Raw genomic sequence first — 22,827 nt, 5'->3', positions numbered from 1 at the left:
ACAGTTCGGGTCCAGCCTACTTGAGGGACCCCATCTCCTCCTATCAGACCACACGAGCCCTGAGAGAGAGGACTTTTTGGTGGTGGCTCCACAGCTCTGGAACTCCCCAAGGAAGTACATTTGGCGCCTTTGCTATTGGCTTTTTGCTCCCAGGCTAAGACCCTTCTATGGAAGCAGGCCTTCGCCGACAACACACAATAAGCAGCCTATTTCGACCAGGCAAGTCTTGCATGGCCTAAGATTTGGTGGTTGAGGCTTTCAATGTGATGTCTTAGGATAACCTCAGTAGCCTGAGGCACAGGGATTTTAATGATAATGGTAAATGTTATTTTTAAGCCTATTTATATAATTTATGTAATGTGGTGATGCAAAGTGTTGGTTCTTTGTTTATATGCTAGGGTGCAGGGATATTGTTGTGTTTTTGTATTATGTAGTTTTGCTTTTTACCATTCATTCGCCGCTTTGAGTCCCACCCATGGGAGAAAAGCAGGATAAAAATTATTATTATTAATAATAATAATAATAATAATAATAATAATAATAATAATAATAATAATAAATCAAAATTAATCACATAACAGAATTGAAAACCTGACAAATAAACAGAAAAGAGAAATGTTAGTAGGAAGTGTCAATATATTACATTCCAACCAAAAACCTAATAAATATATGTTTGAATTATATTTTCATTACTTTCAAATTGGTGTTTAAATTTATGATAAATTTGTGTCTGCTAACAGTAAAATGAAGAGCATCTTTAATATTCTCCTCTCTTTCTCCTGACATGCCTGCTTTTCTCAGGCAGTTAATAACTGATGTTTTCTCTTTAACAATATGATACTAAAGATGAGATGAGAGAAAGTACCTTGGCAATGTACACAGAGATGCTATCCAAACTTGGGTCTTTCTAAGCTGGATTTACTATTGAAGGCCTAATCTTTGTGTAGATCTGCTGGCTGAAGCTGTTTGGTTTTTGTCTGGCTATAGGCAGTTTCAACAAAAGGTCCACACACAGACTACTTTCTCTGTGGTGGAAGGCAGAAGCAATGGCTATTGCTAATTGGAGTGGACATCACATGCTGATGTTTGGATTTTAAGCAGTTACAATTAAATTACATCTGAGAAGGGCTATAACCACAATAGTGAGATGTGAACTGTCCACACTTAACTGTCTAAACAGCAAATCAGGCTATTTATTATAAAATGGTCACATTGGCTGCACCAGTGGTGGTATTTAAGTAATTTTTCTGAGCTGTACTTAAATGTGATGACTCCTTGAACAAAGATGCTTATCATGAGCATACTTCCATTAGAAAAGGTCAATTAATATAAGCCTTGTCCCAAAAAGTGAATAAAGAAATAGAACATACAAGAATGCATGACCCATAGCCTAATCTCCTGGCTGAACTGGCTGGGGAATTCTGGGAATTATATTACAACAAAACAAATCAAAAACTCTCTTCTAAGCGCTGTTCACTGGTAGCATGTTTGCCTCATCAACCATGAATCAGACAATGAAAAATCACTGTTAAAAAGAATCAATAAAATAACATACTGAAACCTATCATAACTGATCAGGAAAAGGATGAGACTCTTGGACTCAAAGCATTTTTTCTAGCACGTCTTAATTTGGGATGGGTTTTGCATGTCATTATATTAATCTTAAACTAGCTTCCCAAACTTCACAAGGAATTTTTCTTTTTAAGGGAAGCACTGTTACAATCAAACCAAAGGACCAGCTAGTACAACAGTGGTGAAGTTCAAAGCAGCTGCACTAACCCGGTTTGTTTTTGCAAAAGAGTTGGGTCCCCCAAAATCCAGCTTACTCAGTCTGGTTCTTCACCCATCTTTACTTTTCCAAAGAAGAACTTCATTACACCCCCAACCTGTTATGGCAGAGCTCTAAGCTAGCTGCTTCAGAGACTGTACACAGCCCGAATCCATTTACTTTACCAGATGGGGGACGCCTGGCTCGACAGCAGTATGTGTGAAAAGGATCTTGGAGTCCTCGTGGACAACAAGTTAAACATGAGCCAACAATGTGATGTGGCAGCTAAAAAAGCCAATAGTATAGTGTCTAGATCTAGGGAAGTCATGCTACTCCTCTATTCTGCCTTGCTCAGACCACACCTGGAATACTGTGCCCAATTCTGGTAAACACAATTTAAGGGAGATGTTGACAAGCTGGAATGTGTCCAGAGGAGAGTGACTAAAATGATCAAGGGTCGGGAGATCAAGCCCTATGAGGTGTGTCATAAAGAACTGGGCATTTTAGCCTGTAGAAGAGAAGGCTGAGTGGAGACATGATAACCATGTATAAATATGTGAAGGGAAGTAATAGGGAAGAAGGAGCAAGCTTGTTTTCTGCTGCCCTGGAAACTAGGGTGCAGAACAATGGCTTTAAACTACAGAAAAGGAGATTCCATCTGAGTATTAGGAAAAACTTCCTGACTGTGAGAGCTGTTCGGCAGTGGAACTCTCTGCTGTGGAGTGTGGTGGAGGCTCCTTCTTTGGAAGCTTTTAAGCAGAGGCTGGATGGCCATTTGTTGGGGGTGCTTTGAATGCAATTTCCTGCTTCTTGGCAGGGGATTGAACTGGATAGTCAATGAGGTATCTTTCAACTCTCTGATTCTATGATTCTATTATCATCATGAAGTGCTGGAAAAAATAAACAGTGGCCCCTGGCTGGAAGGACAATGGGCTGGTTTGAATTAGATCCACCAACCCCCCCCCCCCCCCCGTGACTTCTTCTAATGCTGGATAAAACTACATTAACTGGTTTTACCCTGCATTACCAACCAAAAGTTCCTGGATGTCATATGGACATCCAGGGGCAACTTCTGGTTAAACCTAAGTTGTAATGCTAGCGTAGACCTTAGGGTTGAGCAAATTTTTCGTTAGTCCATTAAATTCGTTTCAAATTCGGTTCAAAAGCACTTTTGAAGTGATTTTTTGAAACATCTGCTCACTGCCTTCCAAACATTACGAATTTGAATCAAAAAGCACTTTTTTCCGTCTGTTTCTGATGTCTTCGGATGTAGCTGTAGCCCTCTGAGAGGAGAAGCCATGTTGGCATGTCTCTCAGCCAATCAGAGCGGAAGGGAGAGGGAGGGAGAGGCGTGGCGATCGTTCTGTTAGCATTTTAAAAAAATGTTGTTTCAAAATTCCCCAAAAATCAGTGGATGGGTCAAACATTATGAAACTTGACAGGCAAAGAGCGGTTAATTTTTGCTTCCATTGTGGCAAATTTCATCCCAATGTTTTTCAAAAGGAGGAGAATGAAGCCTCTGAATTTTCACCATTTATAAAAGCATTGGGCTGAAGCAGACGTTTCTCCAATAGTACTATGCCTGCTTTAAAACTACAATTCCCAGGTGTCCCAGGCCCTCTCTCCTCTTAACATTCCCTACCCCCTTTTGTCCTCACTTAGAATCATAGTCATTGAATAGTAGAGTTTGAAGAGACCTCGTGGGCCATCCAGTCCAACCCCATTCTGCCAAGAAGCAGGAAATTGCATTCAAAGCACCCCCAACAGATGGCCATCCAGCCTTTGCTTAAAAGCCTCCAAAGAAGGAGCCTCCACCACAGTCCGGGGCAGAGAGTTCCACAGCTGAACAGCTCTCACAGTGAGGAAGTTCTTCCTAATGTTCAGGTGAAATCTCCTTTCCTGTAGTTTGAAGCCATTATTCCATTGCGTCTTAGTCTGCAGGGCAGCAGAAAACAAGCTTGCTCCCTCCTCCCTATGACTTCGCTTCACATCATGTCTCCTCTCAGCCTTCTCTTCTGCAGGCTAAACATGCCCAGTTCATTAAGCTGCTCCTCATAGGGAACAATAACTTTCAAAGTAAAGACAACCCAATGAAACAGGAAATAAGACTTTCAGACCAGGAACAGATTTCTGCAATTATTAAAAAATGGTTTATTATAAAAGCTATGAAAATTTGCCAAAAATCAGAGGATAAGGGAAACGTTAAATGTGTTCTACCACTGTACCAAGATTGAAGAAGATAGCTCAAAAAATGAGGGTGGGAGAGTCCTGTAAAGTCCCCCCCCCCCCGGTGCTGTTTTTTGGCCACTGCGCATGTACGTCCACCATTAACGAATTACTTTTGAAATTAACAAATTTTCGTTAAATTTCAAAATTTTTGAAGGCAACATTCAGAAATGACATAAGAAATGAAACGCTAGCGCCCCCTACTTTTGAAGCGAGTTTAGAATCAATTTTTTCATGGATCGCTCAAGCCTAGTAGACCTGGGATTTTGAAACTGATATAGACCTAAATGTAGACTTTGGAGAGAGGAGCAAATATTAAAGTACAATGGAACTGTAAATCTAAAAAACTTTTTCAAGTCATAGGTAATGTTTTACCTCTATGAATCTACAACAAAATATGAATTAATGGCAAAAGAAGTTATATAACAAGGTTTGCTTTCTTACTATGTAAGCTACTGTGGTTCATTTAATTTTCACCTAGCAACTGATCATCAGTGAGGAGCTTGATTTTGTTAATCCTAAACACTGTGTTAATTCTTCAGTTTTTAATACAATTGGCAGAACTGGTATCCAAAATGCACAGTGTTGTATGAAGGTTTATGGCCCAATTAAGAGTGCTGAAGGTTTAAATCTACAAAGGGGCCAACCACTGCTTTCTAAGAAAGTGCTCAGTTTGGCAAATACTTTCAATTTCAAGTAGGATTATGTTTGATAAAGTTCTAGTTTTGAAAACTAGATGAGCCTTACAAAATTGTCTATATTATCTGGATTTCATTTCCTCATTAACCTTGCTATATTAACTAATTTGATAATCTAGTTTGATAGATTTATTATGCTATCACTATTTTTAAAAAATGCTTGATTGAAGGCTATTCAAATCTTATGGTAAAAGGATATGTGGGTTATTATAGTTGGAAATATATTGCAGCGGCCATAGCTTTAAGATCCAAGTTGAGCCCTTTTAGATAATTCTCTCACACCAGAAGTGACTTGTAGTTTCTCAAGTTGCGACTGACATGGAAAAAAACCATAATGTTGTTTATGGAAACATTTCACAAAGGGGATAAAACTTAGAATGTGTTTTTTAAAAAACCCCTATAAAACAGTATCTGTGATGAATGCATTTCTGAACTTTGTGTATACTCACAACTGTAGATAATAGAAAATCCTATAAAAATAAAGATTCCCATCCCAAAAAGACAATAGAGTTGTGCTGAAGGACTAGTACATGCCTAGGTAGGACATATATTGTCAAAAGTGGATTATTAAAACTATGAATATCATGGATATGTAGGTAATACTGGGAAAAAATCACATCTCTTAAGCTAAGTCTCTCACCTTTATCCCCAATCATTTATGTCAGGTCCATTTATACAGCTATTTGGCAGATTATGGTTGGAATCCTTTTTTTTCTTACACATGCAAACTTTCCTCTATAGAAGTAGTCAAACATTTTTGTTTAATGTACAGCAGCTGCATTTGGTTCAAGGGTTGTTGAAAGTGGTGGTGTGCACATAGTGCCATTGCATGTGCAGATGTACATTCTTGTTTGATGCATGTCATCTTGGCTGGGATGTATCCATTTGAAATAGTACTTCATTTGCACATTTGATTATGCAACATTACCACTGAGCAAGGCTAAGTAACATGTTTTTTCAAAGAAGAAAAAGCTTATTTCTTTCTCTGCTAGACCTTGTGCATGTGTGTCTGTATATAAGCAGGGATCTGGTTGCTATTCAGTCTCGCCAATTTGATTGCTCTACTTGGCAGATCAACTACTATTTCTTACATTTCCCAATATATGGTTTTAGTGATATCGCACACAAACCACCTTCACAAACACTAATTGGAACCATCAAAAATACCTGTGGGATTTATGCTTCTAGCCTCTGCCATAGGCTATTCAACTCCTAGTGTCCAATAAAGATATGCATGCTATACTAAAGATTGTATTCACTGAACATTTTTATTTCTGCAGTAATTATTTTGCACCACTAGGCACAATATGGTACTTTTTAGATTCAAGGGTTTTTAAAAATGCTCTTGTCACTTCAATTGCTCTGGAAGGGGCTGTTTGGCAGTCCATGCTGGCTCCAGAACAATAGGATGGAATTATTGCCTTCATGCCCTGATGGCCTCATGCTTTGATCCAGCTGGATTATTCTTATATTTCCTTATGATAACATTCCTCAACAGCTACAATTTATGGACCTCATCATGGTTTCTAACATCAGCATCACACACTTCCCATGGCTGCTGAGATTTAGAGGAGGCATTTTTTTCATCAGCAATGGTAGGACAATATGTTGTCTGATTTATGATTTCCGTGACATTTGGATGAAATCAACCCTCCCCCAGTATTCTTCTATCTCAGAAATAATTAAAACCAGAATGAAGAAGACTGAAACCAGAAGGTATATGTGCCTTTTCAATCTTTTGTCCAGATCTTAAAGGTCAATGGGCAGCTTCAAGGATCCCACTGTCCCTACCTAATGGGACACCAGACTTAGTCCAGCTTTACACCAGACGTAATCCAGAGAATCTGTTCAATCAGTGGTCTACCATTTATAAAATAAACACACAATGACCCTACAGCCACTGTACTGCTCATTCAGCTGTCATATCTCCAGATTGTATAGACTTGTTTATTTCTGTGTTTGCTTTGCAAAATGGCATATATTTTTGGAGGACAAAGAGAGAAGCAGTAAGGCAAGCAGATGACCTGAACTGACCAAGTTGCCATGGATACCCTTAGAAACACTGCAGAAAGTAGGGAGAATTAAGGGCAAAGGTATCTTTCTAAGAATAATAATCTTTCTCTTTTTCTTGGTGGCCTGAATTTTCTAGTCTGAGGACACATTTACACTGGCATTTAATTTGCTAGTCTGAGTTCCTATCAACATTGGCATATAATCCAGTGAAGCACGTATATTTTAACCCACAGTAAGCATTTTAATCCAGTTTGACCCTGGGTTTTTAAAACACCAGCAATGATCCAGATCTTCCAGAAAGATCTGGATCTTTGTTGGTGCTGTGCTGCGATAGTAAGGAGGCGTTTCCATTGTAGTGTGTGTGTGTGTGTGTGTGTGTGTGTGTGTTGGCACAGCTGGGATGTGTGGCCAGTTAGGTGGCTTTTAGAAGCCACATAGAGATGACATTCAGCTTCGAACCAGTATTTCTTATGCTAATTCAAGACACAGTTTGTGGCTATGTGGGAGGGCCCTGAGATAGTATGGCAGCTCTTTGACATTTGAACCTTACAAAGTATCTGGAGTCTTCAGGAAGACAAGCAAGTTCATGTCATGCTATAAAACATGTACAAAAAGAGCACAGAATCATAAAATTATTGAATTGGAAGAGACCACAAGAGCCATCTTTAGTGTTTCTTCTGTTACATTTTGAAAAGGTCAAAGACATATCTTTTAAATCTAAGCTTTTCTTGAAATATTTTTGAACACCCAAGTCAGCAAGCTTTAAATTTACAGTCTTTCTCTTTTACTCCTCTATCTTTTAACATAAAGACCTATAAAAGGCGGTTTCGTGCATAATCCATTTTAATGTGAATTTTTCTCCCAAAGGGCAAAAACTTCACACTGAAGCTTAGCTATATGCATTCAGTGGCAATTAGTAACTGTTATAATTCCAGTGAAAATATTTCACTTTTGCTACAGTAGCACTGTTAATTGAAAACTGTGGGGCTCCTTGCAAACTGAAGTGCCACTTGCTGGGAGTTAAGACAACACATTTTGGCTCCACAGGAAGAATAACACGTTGTGTTCTCCAGCACTTTGTTGTGAAAGTTTCAATCTTGTGTTTTTGTTGCTCAGATTTTACAAGAGGAAGCAGCATGACACACACTGCTTAGATTTTTGCATTCAATCAGAGGACGTCTCCACCAAGAAGAACCAAATTATTTGAAATTGTACAAGACACACTAATACGCCCTTTTCAAAAAGTCAGGCATCCTTTTTTGTAAATAATTTTTATTGAATTTTTTTAGAAGGTGGAGGGGTATGGAAGCAGGGAGGGGGTGGGGGGATGGACAGGGAAGGCTGGGGAGGGGGGAAGAGGGGGGTGGACAAAAAAGGGAGAAGAAGAAGAGGAAAAAGAGGAAAAAGAAAATGATACAAAATTACATTAAAATATGTAGAATAAAAAAGACATATAATAATAATGATGATAGTCCCCCCCCAAAAAAATAAGGAGAGAGAGATTGGCATTATATTAAAAATTGAAAGGGAGAAGAAGAAAAAAGGGGGGGACTTGCTTTCCCAGCAGCACTTTGTGCAGTATAAGCATTGATGGAACCTCCCACGGCATGATGGGAGTTGAGGTTTTTCTCTCTGTGTATTTCTCACTTTCTTTCTCGGCTAATCAAAGGCCTTGTTGACTGTGTACATTTTCCTCCCCTCTTGTGGCATGCGCTTAGGACTTCAATTCAAAGAACCTGCTCTTGTGGTTTTAAAAATATATATATTATGGTAAAAGCTTTATAAATTTCCAAAAAAAATAGTGAATTGGTGAAATATTTTGAAACTTGGCAGGATGCAGTAGAAGATGTGGTCTATAAGTGAGGTGAACTTCATGCTGATAAACCTAAAAATTATGGAGAAACGAGCCTCTAAATTTTCCCCATTGGTGCCAATGGACTGTTTTCCGGCATGAAAATAGAAACCACTCCTGAATTCAGATAGTTCCCTAAAAATGGAATGGGGGGGGAGAGAGCCAAAAACCAGACACAGAAAACTACATGTGTTTTTGCCGAATTGCACACCTCTACTAATTATTAACTTTTCCCCCTCCATGGGAACATGGGAAGCTGCCTTTTCCTCCACCAAAGCTCAAAATAGAATGAAACCACTAATAACAAAACATCAAAGGCAAATTCTACAACTAAAAATGTTACCAAGCAGCATCAAAAATAGTGCAGTTCAAATAGTATAATAGGCCCCCAAAAACACACTCTTTTTTTTTAAGGCTTGAGTTTGCAAATCCTTTTGAAATAAGAAAATATTTTCCTTCTGATGGAAGGATAGCAAGGGGGCATCTATCTCCTGTCCTTTTGATGGGCATCCACAAAAGCAGTGAGATTAAAAGAAGAGATCTCCTAAGGAACTCACGGCCTAGGGAAGCTCATATGGGGAGATAGCCTGTTAAATCGGTCATATAATTTTCTTTGGATTATAGATTTTAACTAAGTAAATTCATCAAGGATGTTTAATTTTTCTATTAGAACTGTATCAATGATCAACCTGGAGACACTTCCCCATTTTAGGATGAGGCCCCCTTCAGTCCACAGTCAATCCTAGTTCTTTATGCAATTTCTCATCCTCCACATTTATTGTATAAAGAAGGTAAGAGTTAGAAAGCATTAAACTTGTTAAATTGTACCAGGAGTGGGAACATAAATTATAATTATAGACTTTTCTAGCTCATGGTATTTCTTTTAAAGCTACATTTTTCAGGGGCCTCCTCCCTTCCGGTGTCCAGAAGCCTTTGGCAGGTATATGTTATTAAACATAATAATAATTTTATATGTATAATTATTATAATCTTTAACTATCTAAAGTTGTAGTTTGCCACCACAAAGGAAGAATAGTTTTGGACTGAATTATTTTGGCCAGAAGGTTAGATTCCTATGTTATGAGACACACAAACAGATTTTATTTTTTGTTGGGGCATGCTGAGCTCACAGTAGGCCTTTTCATTGGAGATTATTGTTTCCCAACAATGCGACTCAACTATCTGCACTTTTAATAATAACTTGGTCGTATAATAGAAGTTTAGGAACATGGGAAGCTGCCTTATTCTGAGCCAAACCATTGATTCATCTAGCTCAGTGTTGTAAAATCTGGGAGGCAGTAGCTCTCCAATAGTTTTGGGCATGATTTTTTCTATCTCTAGAAATCCCAGGTATCCCTATTATCTTTTTCTCAAAGTACCAACAAGAATTGAATAAAGTTTTCCAAGGTGATTTCTTATGTTCAAGGTGAAATAGTGACAGGAATTTTCAACAATCTTACCTCAACTATCCTACTTCTATATCGTGATATTTTTACCTAGCTATATTTATACACATATTATTCTGTAACTAAAAATAGAGGAAACTGCTCTATATGACTGTTGGTATATATTCTCACATGCATGGGGATTTAGTACAATCATCTCAGTTTTAAAGTCTACAAAGTTTTCCTGATTTGAATTTTGAATCACCAGTGATTCAGATTCATTCACAACACAGGCTATCTACAGTACAGTAATAATTCATTTATGAAACTGTCATACTTCATTAAGAAATAGGAAAATCTGGTGGTTCATGAAATGAGGTGAATCCCAATACAGTGATACTTTCTTCAACTCTGTGCTGCCCAAACTGGTATCTCTCCAAAACTGTTTTTATAAGATTGCCTGATAAGCCAGCTCAGGGTAGGTAGTTGTAGGAGGCTAGGAGGTGCATTAGCCCTCCAGGAGAATTTGCAAGGATGCACCTCTGACTGCACTCCTCCCCCAATATCATTTTCACCTTTAAATGCCTTTGACTTTTTCACCATGTTTTTAGCGCCCTGAGGCCATTTTAAGTCCTGATGGAGTCATGTTTAGCAGTTTATAGACAATGTTATGTTCAGGAAAGAGAATGCAGCCAGTCTGAAAATGTCTAAATAGTATGATTAACCTCCACAAGGAGTGTGTTCTAGCATAATCTGATTTTTTATTTAATAAATACAGTGTGCCCCCACTTTTCACGGGGGTTAGGTTCCAGGCCTGCCTGCGAAAAGTGAAAAACCGTGAAGTAGCGGCACTATTTTTATTTTAATATTTAAACATTATTTTAATAGTTAAGTGGCCTTTCTCCTTTTGCAAGCCCCGAGGAGAGTGAAGCCTTTCTTATCAGTGCCGGCGGGCCCCTTGCTTTGTGTCTGCCATGTTGCCCTGGCTGCCTCTGCTACTGCAGCCAGAGAAGAAGGAAGGCCGCTCTGCCTGGTAAGGGTGGGCGGCAGCAGAGGGGCTACACTCATTTCCGGGTTCGCTGCACCCTCTACAGGTTCGCTCTGGTGGCGACCATTTTTGGGCATGCAATTTCAGAGTGTCAACAGAGCACCCCATGCGCAAGCCACGCCTCCAAGGCACAGGGCGCTCTCTCAAGACTCTGAAATCATGCACCCAAAACTGGTCACCGCCGGGGCAAACCTGGAAGCGAGGGTAGGAGTCTCCCACATGTCCCGAAGTGCTCATGCCTCAGTCTGAGGTGGTGCTGGGGGTAGCGCGAGCACTCAGACGAGTCATTTCTCACGCGCGGGAGCCGGAAAACGGGAGGGGCGAACCTGGAAGTGAGTAGCTTGCAAGGGGAGAAAGGCCAATTAACTATTAAAAGCAGCAATGGGTGGGTAAATAAATAAATAAATATTTTTATGCGAAATAGCGAATCTGCGGAACCCAAACTGCAAATTAGCAAGGGAGCACTGTGTGTGTGTGTGTGTGTGTGTGTGTGTGTGTGTGTGTATGTGTATATATATATATATATATATATATATATATATATATATATATATAAAGAAAGCATAGAATCATATTTTCCCCTCTCACATAACATGTCTTGAAAGTCCAAGACTTCACAGATTCATAAGTGGAATGCTGATGTTGATCTGCCAAACAGATAATATTGTTGCTTGCAACCTTGATAGCACTATCAACCAAAAGATAAAGTTGAAGGAATTATAGTTAGAGATAGATTGACAGGCATAAGGCAAAAATCTTACATATCTCTACAAAAATAGTAAGAGTGTTCATGATGCCCACAAACTATACCATTTTTGGTTCCATTTTTGGCCCCCCACCCCAATTTCGTTTTCTGGGAAATGCCTGGAATCCGGTAAGATTTGGCACATTGGCAGCAATTGGGAAATTTTAGAGGCTTGTTTCTCTATCATTTCTAGACCTATCAGCATGAAACTCACCTCACTTATAGGTCACATCTTCTACTGCAGCCTGCCAAGTTTCAAAACGTTTCACCAATCCACTGATTTTTGGGAAAGCTTATGTTTTTACCATAACACCTTCATTAAAACCCACAAGAGGGGGTTTCTGAGAATTGAAGTCCCAACCGGCATGCACCATTGGAGGGGAGGGAAATGGACACAGTCAACCAGGCCTCTGATTGGCTGAAAAAGAAATAAGAGAAACACAGAAAAAAAAACCTCTCACCATGCCCAGGAGGGAGCACAGAGACTCTTTAAATGCCCATGCCCCACAAAGTACTGCTGGGAAACTGAGTATCCGATGCAGCCCTCTCTAGAAGAGAGGCCTAGGGAAGCCTTTCCCACTTTTTTTCTCTCTTTCTCTCTCTTTCTGATCCTATTTGCTTCGCTGGGGGAGGGGCTTCAAGAAGGGATGAAGGAGGCTGCCGGGGAAGAAAGAAGCTGGTGCCGCCAGGCTCCCACTCTTACCTGATTTGTGAGGCTGCTCACATGCCATGGCCTGCACACCTGATAGAGTGCTACTCAGCCCCATCGTCCTCATTACCAAAAAGATCTGGCTGCTCCTGATTCATTCCGATTAAGGCTTTGGCCAGGTCCTGCTCGGTCTGTTTTCAACAATTCAGCTGCCAGATTGCCAAATTTTCCCAAATCCCGAATTGCCAAACCAATTCCTGTACAACCTTAAAAAATAGTAGTGAGAGGGAACATGCCTGCAAGCTTTCGGAAGTACAGATATGTATGTTGTATTTGGGATGTAAATCTTCGGAAATTTAATATTGAAAAAAAATCATTTTTCTCCATGGTGGGAGAAAGTTATTGAAACCAGTACTGTTTTTGAAGATTATTGATTGTCTGGGGACTATTTTGTTTTTTAAAAAATAGAAGTGGGAATTTCTGTGCAGAATACACAAATGCATTTTTTGTGCCAAATAAGTCCCAAAGTGTGAAGATTTTCATCTGTCTTTGATCCCTCCTTTTAAGGTTTCCTGAAAAAACACCTGTTTTAAAAATCATTTTAATATTCTTTCAATTTATGAAGTATGTGGAATAACACCTGAGCTTCCAGCATGTTTCAAAAAATACCCAAGCCCCATCTACACTGCCATATAATGCAGTTTGAAGGTGAATTATATGGTCAGTGTCAATTCATATAATGCAGTTTAATGCATCAGTCTGCATTATATGACTCTATACTGGCCATATAATGCAGTTTCAAACTGTGTAGATGGGGCCTCAGTGTTACACCTTTCCATCCCAGTGCAACAAAGATCACTGGAGACTGAAAGAGTCCTGTGATATATTATTGCTTCATCTGCCCTCAAACACAGGCAAAACTTGGTACTGTGATTGGAAGGAAAAACAACCCATTGTCAGCTACATCAGTGGCTCTTCCTATATGAGCATCTTCCTTATATAGAAAGCTTTGGGATGGATGTAATAATTTTTGCAGACATATAGCTTGTATTTCTCTCACTTCTGGTATTTTTCTTATACAGACAGTCTGAGGACCAATGCATTAATCTCTGAAGACACACTGTCTATGTTTTTGTGTCCTTCTGAAACTAAAGCATTCATTAAACTTTGATTCCAATCCTTCAAAATAGCTACATTTTGAAATGGATGTTTCCTTAATCTTCCTTTATCAGCCTGATTCAGTGAGAAAATCAATTGAATTTGAAAACTGTATGTGAGTTTTCTAGTTTAGCTGACTTGAATCTTTTTAGTAATGCAATATACACAAAGTTTAAGTAAGTCGGTTAGGAAGACCAAGTTTTCTTCAAGAGGATTTAGGTATGAGTCAGACTAGACAAGCTATATGAGACCATAGAGGGTAGTAAATTTGACCATGAGCAGTAGCAATAATGTGCTTCAGCATAATCTTTACTTGCAGATGTTTCTCCCTGTTAAAATCCCCTGTCATCTGCCAATTCGCACACAGCAGAAAAGATACAAAGACTCCATATCTCAGAGGCACCACCTTCAAACAGTTTAGAATCAAAGGATATTAATTCCTTCAGGTGGTCTCTCAATTGGCAAAGCCACCTTCATGTGGCTCTTCCCTTCTCTTGAATTTTACCTTGCTTCATTCTTGATTTCCACTGCCGTCCATATACCCAAGTGTAATGTAGTCTGAGTGCACAACATGGGGACCTGTCCTTTTATTTCCTTAAGAAATTTTCCAGAACACAATTTATACTGATGGTAGAATTAATTTGCTAGTTCACTAGCCCCTGACTTTATATTATCTATGATCTTTCTTGACTGTATTTGTAGTACAAATGAGTGTATTTGTAGTACACCGAAGCATTGCCTTTTCTTTACAAGAATTTAATGTTTCCATGATTCATCTCCATTTCTAAAATTGAATTTCTTGCTGAGTCTTCTTTGTTCAGAGAACATAGACAGTAGAGTTGGGCCTGGATACCGTTTTCATCTGTTTCTTTTGTGTATTTGTACCGTTCCATCCATTTGGATGGCATGGAATGGTACAACATCTTCTGGAAGGGAAAGAGCACTGAAACGGTAAAAACTTTAAATTGCTTGCTGGGTCTACAGTTGAGCGCCGAGCACTCAATGCTCTTAGGCCTGGCAGGCAGGGCGTATAGCCAAGCGCTCTACACTCCTAGGTCTGCCAGCCAGGATCTATATCTGAGCGGGCCCAGTGTTTGGCCCAGTGTCTGCCGGGCCTACAAGGGTCCAGCTCGCAGGGCCTACAGCCGGGTGCTGAGCACTCAGTGCTCATAGGCCCAGGGCTTACAGCTGAGTGCTCAATGCTTGTAGGCCCGGCAGGCCCGGCTTATAGCCAGGTGCTGGGCCTGTTGAGATGTAGGTCTTGGCTGGCCCTGGCAGGCCCTGGCGCGTTGCTGCCCAAGGTCCAAAAATTTTGGTTTTTCGGACCTTGGGTGGAAAAACTTACTTGTATAAGCGCCCATTTTTGGAAGAGGCTGCCCGAAACAGGAAAGGTGCCATAGGAATGGGACAAACAGAAACAGGTAGCGATTCCATACAAACGCACGAGACTAATAGAAACTGCTTTACCTTCCAATGTGCCTTATACGTGTTATGCTATATAGCCATGGACCATTGATAGAAAATGATTGTTGTTTTCAAGTTGGATAATATTGTTTAACTGTATCTGGCTTATGGTTTTATCTATTTATTTTAACTATGTTGTACCCCATCTTGAGCTTTGAGGAAAGGCAGGTAAGAAATAAGGTGTGTATTATTATTATTTCTTCTTTTTCTTCTTCTTCTTCATCATCATCATCATCATCATCATCATCATCATCATCATCATCCAGGTATTTCTTTAAACTTTTTCTCTAACTTGCATCATTTCTAACTGCATAGGCTCACATCCTGTTTGGGATTTTCCCCCTGTCTATATACAGTAGAGTCTCACTTATCCAACATAAACGGGCTGGCAGAATGTTGGATAAGCGAATATGTTGGATAATAAGAAGAGATTAAGAAAAAGCCTATTAAACATCAAAATAGGTTATGATTTTACAAATTAAGCACCAAAACATCATGTTATACAACAAATTTGACAGAAAAAGTAGTTCATTACACATTACTGCTATGTAGTAATTACTGTATTTATGAATTTAGCACCAAAATATCACAGTGCATTGAAAACATTGACTACAAAAATGTGTTGGATAATCCAGAACGTTGGATAAGTGAGACTCTACTGTATTAGCAAAGAAAAAAAAAATACTATACTGGCAAAATAAGCACCTTCTTTTTCTCTTTCCCACCCAGAATTAGTGCACAGCATTATCTGTGCAATCTACTGGGAAATTCCAAGAACTCAGAGCAATATTCCTGTCTACTTCATTTTGCTTAAAGCTTTATATTCCCGATCACACGGCCACTATACCACCTAAGACCCATCACATGCCTTTCTGTTGCTAAGGGTAACTGATAAAAGGCTGAGAACTGGCTGCTGAGGGTCACATGACATCCTGAAAAATATAATGCAATCAGACAGGCTGCCTTCAGATTGTTTAAGCCTTGTTGTGGTCACATGATCATACTGCTTGAGAAATAGACGACTGCCAGTTAGAAATAAAATGATTTATTCTATATTAGCAGAACCGGATGAGCTGATGTTGAACTGTAACAATGCCTGAATGACTGCCCTTCTCTTTTAATGCAATGGACATTAATCAAATATTTATTTTTCAGAGTATATATTTCTAATAGATTCTGTGTATGTTTTATTTTTTCATAGATTTCTTTCACAAGCAAGGTGCTTAATTATGATCCATTCTGCTTATACTATTTAGAACCTTGGCAAAATGATTGTTACTTTCCTATTGATCATCTTGTTTCAGATATCAAGTGGAAATAAGATTATGAGTTTTATTCTAGTTCCAGATGGATTTGATCCCACTTTGCTCTCTCTCTCTCTCTCTCTCTGTGTGTGTATCTGTCTGTATATGTCAGAGTTTGCTGAAAAGAGGCTTAGGGCTAATATAGCAGGGCCGTTGCAGGTCAGGCTTGACAGGCATTGGCAGACATACAAGTCCCAATTGGCCTCACATGAACCTGTACAATTCCTATTGAAGTAATGGGAACTGAAGATGGGCATTTAATCAGATTTTAGGGACACAGAAATGGTCATACTCAAGCAGGTGCTTGGTTCTTCTAAATCAAAGATCAATAGTTTACAAAGTCAAAAGATCAAACAACAGGTTAGGAAAGCACAACATATACTTCCAATGGGAATTGGTAAAGGTCACTTACAGCTATAAGGCAGCATGGGGGTGAAAAATACAAAACAGACATATGTGAAACGTTAGGTAATTTGGTAGGTACAAAGATTGTGTTGTGATCTTTTGACCATTAAATGGAAAAACTGGAAATTTGAATTTTGTCTCAATCAAGTTTTAATATGTTATAGGCTAAACAGAGCCTCAAGGCAAAATCTACTTTCTAATTACCTGGGGCCCATTTACGCTATAGAACAGTGGTTCTCAACCTGCAGGTCCCCATATGTTTTGGTCTCCAACTCCCAGAAATCCTAATAGCTTGTAAACTTTATTGTATATTGGCATTGAATTTTGCCAGATTGTGAGCTGCCCTGAGTCCCTTCAGGTGAGAAGGGCGGGATAGAAATGATAGAAATAAATAAATAAATAAACTGGCTGGGATTTCTGGGAGTTGTAGGCCAAAACACCTGGGGACCCACAGGTTGAGAACCACTGCTATAGAATTATAGGAATTATTCCATAGTAACTGTCATGAGGCACTAGAATTTTCTGGCTGAGAAATCTAAACTGCCAATCCAAGGATTTCATAGTTGGAATGAAGGCAGTTATACTGGGAATATAGTGCAATAATTCTGTAGTGTGAACAGGCATGTTCCTTGTGGACATCATGGAATAGAATGCAATTCCAATGCATGTGAATGGTTTTATGTTAAGAACATTAAAACACATGCTCAATATCTATCCCAGTAGAAGGTTTGCCTTTGGCGAGATATTACAAAATTAATTTATTTTTGAATTTGTACTCCACTCTTCGGTACGAACATTTTCAAAATGATGGGGCAGGAAAGGTTAAGAAACTACTGCTCATTAACAAACACATGGTAATAATATGCAAGAATAATTAAAACGGCAGAGGATTTTTTTAAAAAATCAACATAAAAGCAGAAAAACAATTCTCATTGCAAACCATAACCCTGGAAAAGTGAGATAATATTCTGCCTAAAAATGATGTCAGAAGGCATGCCATGGAATAAAGGCTTTTTCAAAACATAGAGAACCAATCCTGAAAGGGCTTTCCTTCTCCAATCCCCAGCAGACACCATGGGAGGATTGAGAGTCAGGCAGCCTTCCAAATGCTGTTGGATTGCAGCATCCAGCATTCTTCACCACTGGCTATACTAATGCAAGCTGATGGAATTTGCTGACAACGTCTGAAGAGCTACATCATTTCCACCACTGAAAAGGTGGACCTTGAGTAGGCATTTCTATACAGGTTTACATATTTGTATTTTACTAACTTTAAAAATGAAACATCAAGCAATCAGTGAACAGCAACAAAACTTTAAAAGCAACCAAGTTGTAATTACCGAAACTAAACAGGGTATTAGAAAAAAATGCAACAGCCTTTGCTTGTATTAAAATATTGAAAGTTCAGCATAACCCTTTAATAAAAAGATTGAAATACCAACCTTTTCAACATAAATTACACACACACACACACATATGTTGGAAGTATCTCTTGTATCCTTTGTGTAAGATCAACTCTGAAAAAACAATGGCCTATATCCAATTTCTAGTGCCAACTAGAACAGGCTCATTTGGCCAGCCAACACTTATGAAAACCCTACTGATTCATCAGGTCTACCCTAGTTGGGCCAAGTATATGTAAGCATTTGCTTCTAGATCCCATGAACAAAAGGAACATTGGAAGTTGCAGTTTAACAACATCTGAAGAGCCACAGGATTATGCCCCCCACCAACAAATCCTTTGGCACAATCTTCTTTCTCAGCGCCTACTGTAACTCAGCTTATGTACACAGAACTGAAATAACACCTAATGGCTTAGATGCTATATCACTTGTGTGCAGTGTACACATCTACTGGAGAAGTTACATTATGCAATCCTTATATTAAAACTAATGTAGCACAAAAGGTGTAGATCAATGTTCCATGTGCATGGCTGACAACCCATTGTGTAATTGCTATGTGCGATAAGCAAAGGCAATCAATAGAGACAACATTCCCATGCCACTCTGTATACATGAATGTGTTACCATACTTACAGAAGTCCCACATATGCAATTCCACTTACATCATTATTGGGATGGGTATGATTGTGCACTGTCCAAAAAAGGTCACATGCATAAGTGTCATGTACGCCTGAGCATGTCATCAAGAGGATGCCATCCATCCATTCCTTATTTGTCTCTTTCACAGTACAAAAGGCACTCCACTGTGTTAAACATCTATTAGTTAATTAATAAATCAGTCAGTAAATCCAATTTATATGCCACTCAATGGCAAATGCCACCCATGCTTTACAAAGATAAAAACACAAAACAATCAGTAAAATCACAGTCCAAAGAAATAGGTTGGCTGAGTTAATATCAAAAGATTAAAATATTAGGTGCTGGAGAACCAGCAATATAACTTAATACACTAAAGGCAGTTCATCTCATCTTGGAAGCTAAGCAAGATCAAACCTGGTAAGTACTTGGATGTAAGACTACCAGTGAATTTCAGATGTTGTGAGCTATATTTAGAGGAAGGAAATAGCAAACCACTTCTGAGTATTCCTTGTCCAAGAAGCCCCTGTGAAATTCATGGGGACATCATAAATTGTCAAGCAACTTGAAGACACACATAAATAAATACAAACAAAAAACCCCAATAAATAAATATCAAGGTTTCTCAGAAGTGAAAGGCTTAGCCTGGTGTTCAAATACATCCGGTGAGGACACCAGACAGATTATGCTTTAGAGGGCATTTCATAGATAGGATTGAGAATTACTGAGAATATCTTGGGCCTATTCCTACTACAGTGCTCCCTCACTTTTTGCGGGAGTTAGGTTCCAGGCCTGCCCACGAAAAGTGAAAAACCGCGAATTAGCGGCACTCTATTTATTTCAATAAATATAGCCTCCCTCCCTCTTTTCCTCTTTTAACGTACTGTACTGTGTTTCTTGTTGTTCCTGAGGCAGCCTGGACACACCTCACGAGTGTTTCCTGTGGGCTTTGGGGCCTGTTTCTCGCCCAGATCCCTGTGTGAGCCTCCTGCTCTGAGTCTGGGGTCTCTGTGGCTTCGTGAGGTGACTGGGCGGCTGTTTGCCCCTTGACTCACCTTTGGCTCCGAGAGCAGGACAGATAGAGAGAGAGAGAGAGAGAGAGAGAGAGCAGAACCCTTGGGACAAGGAGGGGGCGGGGGTGGGGTGCCAATCAGGGTGCTGCAGGCAGCACAGCCGGGCCCCGTCCCCTCCCTGCCCCTCCCTGCCACTCCCCACAGGAAAGCCCAGGCCCAAAGGGAGCGTGCGGCCTCCTCTCTGCGCATGCACCTCCCGTGGGCCTCCCTCCCTCCATCCCCAACCGGAAAGGAAGGTAGGAAGGCCCTCCTCTTCCAGACACGAGGCCCTACAGAAGTGCCCCTCCCTCCCTCCCTCTCCCCTTTGGCTGACCAAGGGAGCTGAGAAGGCCTCTCTGCCTGCCCGCCTCTCTCTCTCTCTCCTGCGAGGCTCCATCAAGTGAGGCTTCCTTAGGGGAGGGCGGGCCAGATGGGAAAAACCACGATATAGTGAATCCGCGGAATCCGAACTGCGGATTAGCGAGGGAGCACTGTACACAGTTATAGTATTACAGTCCACTTTAACTGCAATGGCAACATCCCATGGAATTTTAGGATTTGAAGTTTTGGGAGGTGTGCTTAGAATTCTCATCCAGAGAATTCTAATAGCTCACAAAACTAGCAGTACAGGCAGTCTCCAATTTGCAAACACCCAAATTATAGGCTTGTGCATTTCAGGTGAATCGCTATCCGTTTCTGCTTGCTGGATACCAGAAGCCCCCCATATCCGTTTTTCAATGCCTCCCGAAAATGAGTGCACTGCCAAATGGGCATTTGCATTCATCATCTGAAACAAACAGCTCTTTTTGGCCCATTGGCAGCAATGGGAAACTTATGAGGCTCCCTTTTCTTCTGGGAGTCTTTCCTTTCTTCTCTTGAAGGGAGCTTGGGTGTTAGCAACAGGGTTAAGAAAGCACCCTATCCAGCCCATTATGGGGGGGGGGGACTTCCCACAGGCTCTCCTTCCATATCCTTCATTAAGACTTGGATTTAAAGCATCAGTTACCATTCTTAAGTTTCTGGATCCTTTCCCTTCTGTTTGTAGAGGAGGAGATGGGGTTTAATGTTTCTTAGAGCTTTTCTAGTCTAGAGGAGAGGCAGATGTGCACCTTTCTCTCCCAGGGCCAGCACCAGCAGCATGCCACATAGCTTTCCAACTTTGGCATTTTAAAGAGGCCCAGGGAAGGAAGAGCAATGACCCTGGAGCTAAGTCGAGTTATCCTCCCTGGACTACCTTAAAAATCCCTTCACTTGCCTGCAAGGCTGAAATGTCTGTTCTGCTTGGGGTTTTGCTTCCTAAAACTGTTTCTGCTTTCTCCTCTAGAGGAGAGGTAGGCTTCTCTTTTTGTTTGCTGGGATTACTATTATTAATAATAATCTTTTAGAAGTATTTTCTGAAGGAGAGGAAGGGAAGGAGAAAAAGAAGCTAAAAGGGTGAAAGCCCCAACTGCATGTGTGCGTACCCCACTCACCGTCCCTCAGGTTCCCAACTCCCAGTCTGTTCCACTAAATGAAAAGAACCAGGAAGTAAAGGAAAATCAAAAAGATTAAACTGTAATGCTGAAAAGGGGAGGAGGACCTGAGATCGACTCCCGCTTGCTTTTATGGGTTTTGTACCGGGAAGGCCCTTACAGCTCCCGAAGTACCAAAGGTTCTGAAGGAAGTTAATTCCGCGCATAAGTCTAATGACTTACAAATGACTCATAGGTAAGAACAGGGCAGAGACAACAGGAAGTGAGAGAAATCTACCCCTAGGAAGGAAAACTCATTCCTGAAAGAGTTATCATGGGGAAGAAGTATCTCCACTAAAGCTGTAACACCAGTCCTTGTTTCCATGACAAGCCAAATGTTTCAAATTCCAATTATCACAGGGACAGAAAGTGAGGTGAAATCTTCTGAACCTGGGCACAGACAGCAAAACAAACACCACAGGGGTTTTAACTCTTCCCTTTGCTATCCAAAGCTTTATATATATACTAGCTGTGCCCGGCCACGCGTTGCTGTGGCTTAGTCTGGTGGTGTTGGTCAGTCTACATTAGGTTGTATTTATGCTGTGACCTCCACCTTCTTTATACTCACATTAGTAGTAGCATTTGAAGTCTGTTACCTTCTTCAATTTTTGTGTTGATTGATAATTGCTTGAGATCCCTGTTGTCTTTGGTTTGTTGTTAATTGTAATGTCTGATTCTGCTGAGTGCGGTACAATAGTCTTTTTTTTTGTTTTGCCTGTGTAGGTGTTTATTATTATTGTTGTTGTAGTGGTCATGAAGATTGGATAAGTTAGATGCTACTGTATTGTTTTTTGGAGGCCCAGTGTAGCACTGACTGGCCTGTCAGCCTCAGTGCCTGGCTGTTTCTTGCCTGTGATGGTGTTGATTCTTATTGTTGTTGTTGTTGTTGTTGTCATTGTTATTATTGTAATTGTTTTTTTGGAGGCCAAGTGTGAATGTAGGGATTGGGGAGGTGGATGAGTTGTGTTGTCAGATTTTGTATTTGTTATAGTCACAATGCGTTGTTGTGAGTTTTGTGGGTCCGGATTGTGGTTTTGTGGTGTGGTTGTGTTGTTACAATCGGGAGGGAATGCTTTTGTGTTGTGTTGCCAAGTTTTGTATTTCTGGGGCGTTTAGTTGTGTTGTTATAGTCACGATGCATTGTTGTGAGTTTTGTGGGTCCGGATTGTGGTTTTGTGGTGTGGTTGTGTTGTTACAATCGGGAGGGAATGCTTTTATGTTGTGTTGGCAAGTTTCGTATTTCTGGGGCGTTTAGTTGTGTTGTTATAGTCATGATGCGTTGTTGTGAGTTTTGTGGGTCCAGTGTGGTTTTGTGGTGTGGTTGTGTTGTTACAACCAGGAGGCAAGGCTTTTGCATTGTTTTGCCAAGTTTTGTATTTCTGGGGTGTTTAGTTGTGTTGTTATAGTCATGATGCGTTATTGTGAGTTTTGTGGATCCGGATTGTGGTTTTGTGTTGTGGTTGTGTTCTTACAACTGGGAGGCAAGGCTTTTGCATTGTGTTGTCAAATT

The 22,827-nt window shown here is 40.2% G+C and overlaps 1 long non-coding RNA gene across 1 annotated transcript in view; it reads left to right on the top strand.

Moving 5' to 3' along the window:
• Window positions 1-18,156, top strand: part of LOC134299558 (uncharacterized) — a 41,580-nt gene extending 23,424 nt beyond the window's left edge. The window contains exon 3 of the long non-coding RNA XR_010006777.1: window positions 17,782-18,156. This is a non-coding gene — a long non-coding RNA (uncharacterized LOC134299558). The remainder of the gene's footprint in view (window positions 1-17,781) is intronic.
• The last annotated feature ends 4,671 nt before the right edge of the window (window positions 18,157-22,827 follow it).

This window comes from Anolis carolinensis, chromosome 5 (assembly GCF_035594765.1).
Source record: "Anolis carolinensis isolate JA03-04 chromosome 5, rAnoCar3.1.pri, whole genome shotgun sequence".
Taxonomy (NCBI): Eukaryota; Metazoa; Chordata; class Lepidosauria; order Squamata; family Dactyloidae; genus Anolis; species Anolis carolinensis.
Note: the sequence above shows the minus strand (reverse complement) of the source record. Positions and strands in the feature narration are given on the sequence as shown.